The sequence below is a fragment of the Schistocerca cancellata genome, chromosome 4, assembly GCF_023864275.1.
Source record: "Schistocerca cancellata isolate TAMUIC-IGC-003103 chromosome 4, iqSchCanc2.1, whole genome shotgun sequence".
Classification (NCBI taxonomy): Eukaryota; Metazoa; Arthropoda; class Insecta; order Orthoptera; family Acrididae; genus Schistocerca; species Schistocerca cancellata.
The window spans coordinates 313,483,095-313,487,338 of NC_064629.1; positions in this window are offsets into that span (position 1 = coordinate 313,483,095).

Consider the following 4,244-nt stretch of genomic DNA (forward strand, 5'->3'; position numbering starts at 1 on the left):
GTATCGTGTAGAGAGTCGATAGTAGTGGTACCTTTCACATGCAAGTATTACAGGAACGTGTCTACACAGTACTAGGAGGCAAAGTGCTTAATGATTAGACATACGATTTAAATTTGTGTGTCCTGTTCTGTTGTATTTATATTTTATTGAGCTTCCAAAATGAGTAAGGCTAAAGACAATAATCCGGCAGAATCAGAGACGCAAGTAGTATCAGATTGGTTTGTTCAATTTGTTGGAGGGGACCAAACAACGAAGTTATCGTCTCCAGGAGTTTCAGAGCCTGAGCCAGTATGTATACTGTTGGAAAAGGTACTACAATTAACAGCAGTTAATACAGAGTTGCAAGGTCAATTAGAAAAGCAATCTCTACAGCGAGGGTTTGAGTTGACAGCCACGGTGCTAGTTGCTCATTTTCTGGTAAATCGACTAAGTACGTGCTAGCATTTATTGGATATCTTAACAATTTGGCAGAGATGGAATGTTGGACTGACGTGGAGCATTTAAGAGTGGAAAAGTTAAGGTTATCGTAAGAAGCAAAGGCTTATGCAGCAGATACAGAAGCTCTTAAGGCAGCAGAAACATTTGAGGGGTTTCAGAAAGGGTTGGTGTGCAGGTATAGAAAGCAGAACAGTCCCAGACATTCCCAAATGCAGTAAGAAATTGTAGTGAAATGGTATGAAGAGTCTACAGAAGAATTTGAGGATATGGTAAGGACGACCGATGTATGTACTTATGAACTGGGACGATGAGTTATTGTAATAAAGGCTCGATTCATACAATGGTGTTCACAAGGGTAATGGGAATTTGCTTTGGTTTAATGTTGAGTCTAACCTACCTCCATTTACATCTACATACATACTCCGCAATCCACCATACGGTGCGTGGCGGAGGATACCTCGTACCACAACTAGCGTCTTCTCTCCCTGTTCCACTCCCAAAGAGAACGAGGGAAAAATAACTGCCTATATGCCTCTGTACGAGCCCTAATCTCTCTTATCTTATTTTTGTGGTCTTTCCGCGAAATGTAAGTTGGCGGCAGTAAAATTGTACTGCAATCAGCGTCAAATTATGGTTCCCTAAATTTCCTAAGTAGCGATTGACGAAAATAACGCCTCCTTTTCTCTAGAGACTCCCACCTGAGTTCTTGAAGCATTTCCGTAACACTCGCGTGATGATCAAACCTATCAGTAACAAATCTAGCAGCCAGCCTCTGAATTTCCTCTATGTCCTCCCTCAATCCGACCTGATACGGATCCCAAACGCTCGAGCAGTACTCAAGAATAGGTCGTTTTACTGTTTTATAAGCGGTCTCCTTTACAGATGAACCACATCTTCCCAAAATTCTACCAGTGAACCGAAGACGACTATCCGCCTTCCCCACAACTGTCATTACATGCTTTTCCCACTTCATATCGCTCTGCAATGTTACACCCAAATATTTAATCGACGTGACTGTGTCAAGCGCTACACTACTAATGGAGTAATCAAACATTACAAGATTCTTTTTCCTATTGATCTGCATTAATTTACGTTTATCTATATTTAGAGTTAGCTGCCATTCTTTACACGAATCACAAATCCTGTCCAAGTCATCTTGTATCCTCCTACAGTCACTCAACGACGACACCTTCCCGTACACCACAGCATCATCAGCAAACAGCCGCACATTGCTATCCACCCTATTCAAAAGATCATTTATGTAGATAGAAAGCAACAGCGTACCTACCACACTTCCCTAGGGCACTCCAGATGATACCCTCACCTCCGATGAACACTCACCATCGAGGACAACGTACTGGGTTCTATTACTTAAGAAGTCTTCGAGCCACTCACATACTTGGGAACCAATCCCATATGCTCGTACCTTAGTTAGAAGTCTGCAGTGGGGCACTGAGTCAAACGCTTTCCGGAAGTCAAGGAATATGGCATCCATCTGATACCCTTCATCCATGGTTCGAAAGATATCATGTGAAAAAATGGCGAGTTGCGTTTCGCAGGAGCGATGCTTTCTAAAGCTGTGCTGATGCATGGACAGCAACTTCTCTGTCTCAAGGAAATTCATTATATTCGAACTGAGAATATGTTCGAGAATCCTCCAACAAACCGGTGTTAAGGATATTGGTCTGTGATTTTGAGGATCCGTCCTTCTACCCTTCTTATATACAGGCGTCACCTGCGCTTTTTTTCAGTCTTTCGGGACTTTACGTTGGGCAAGAGATCCGCGATAAATGCAAGCTAAGTAAGGAGCCAATGAAGTAGAGTACTCTCTGTAAAACCGAATTGGTATCCCATCAGGACCTGGCGATTTATTTATTTTCAATCCATTCAGCTGCTTCACAACCCCAGTGATGTCTATCACTATGTCCTCCATACGGGAATCTGTATGAGACTCAAACGGCGGTAGGTTTGTACGATCCCCCTGCGTGAAAGATTTCTCGAATGCTAAATTTAAAATTTCAGCTTTCGTTTTGCTGTCTTCCGTTGCCAGGCCAGACTGATCAGCGAGTGACTGGATGGAAGCCTTCGACCCGCTTACCGATTTTACGTAAGACCAGAATTTCCTTGGGTTTTCAGCAAGATCTTTTGCTAAGGTATGACGGTGGTAGTGGTTGAATGCTTCGCTCATCGCTCTTTTTACAGCAGCACGAATCTCTACTAACTTTTGCCTGTCCTCATTCTCCCGATCTTTCTTGTACCGCGAGTGCAACTGCCTTTGCTTCCTGAACATTCTCCGAATAGCGCTGTTAAACCACGGTGGGTCTTTTCCGTCCGTAACACACTTTCTCTGCACATACTTGTCCAATGCGTGATTTACAATGTGTTTAAAATTTGCCCATAATTCTTCCACGTCCATCGTACCGGAAGTAAATGAAGTCGATTCATTTACTATGTGGGATGCTAACAACTGCTTATCTGCTCTTTCTAGTAAGAATACTCTCCTAGCCTTCTTGACCGACTTTTTAACTTCCGTAACCATAGTCGTAATGACAACATCATGATCACTAATCCCTGTCTCAACACGCACACCGTCGATTAGGTCTGGTCTGTTCGTGGCTACCAAATCTAAAATATTGCCATTACGCGTTGGCTGTCGATTTAGCTGCTCAAGACAGTTTTCAGATAATGTGTTCAAAAGTAATTCTCACGACGGCTTGTCTGTACCACCTGTAATGAATCCATAGACATCCCAGTCTATGCAAGGTAAGCTGAAGCCGCCTCCGACTAATATAGCATGATCCGGGTACTTCTGCGATACAGAATGTAGACTCCCTTTGAATGATTCTAGAAATGTCATGGTGGAACCTGGTGGCTGGTAATAACACCCCACAATTAACTTTATTTCCCCTAGCTCTGTTAAACGTGTCCAGATAACTTCACAATCACACTCTACTTCAACCTCAATAGACACAATATTTTTGTCAACTCCAATGAAGACACCACCTCCTACGGTGTCTAATCTGTCTTTCCGATACACGTTCCAACCCTCACTGTCACAGGGTTCAGCCAGGTCTCAGTCCCGAGAATAATTTGCGCGCCACACGCTTCCTGGAGGGCAGTAAATTCAGGAACTTCATTCCGAACACTCTGAAAATATACTGCTAATATCTTGACAGCTGAAGTGTCTTTCCACTGAGCGCATCCTGATTTCCCTGCCTGCACGTCGACTGGTGAGTGTTCATCAGGACACCTCGCACTACTGCCTAGCCTAAAAAAAAAACCATGTGCACGCCACAAGTACTCTGCTACCCGAGTAGCCGCTTCCTTTGTGTAGTGCACCCCTGACCTATCTAGGGGCGTCCTACAATTCCCCACCCAATAGCACAAGTCTAGAAATCTGCAGCCAAGACCGCCACAGAGTCGACGAAGCCTCTGGTTGAGACCCTCCACTCGGCTCCAAACCAAAGAACCCCAATCCAGCGGTCTTCACCAAATCCGCGATCCGCCTGTACGAACTGAGGATCGCCTCAGAACCCAAGCGACAGGCATCATTGGTGCCGAAGTGAGCAACTACTTGCAGACGACTGCACCCTGTACGCTCGATAGCCGCAGGCAAGGCAGCCTCCATATCGTGGATGAGGCCCCCCGGCAGACAAACCGAGTGAACGTTGGATTTCTTTCCAGCCCTGTACGCTATTTCCCTAAGGGGCTCCATCACCCGCCTAACTTTTGGGCTCCCAATAACCAGCAAGCCTTTGCCCCCGTGTCCCTGTTCGGGCCCTGCTGAAGGAGCGGCCACCTGCCCA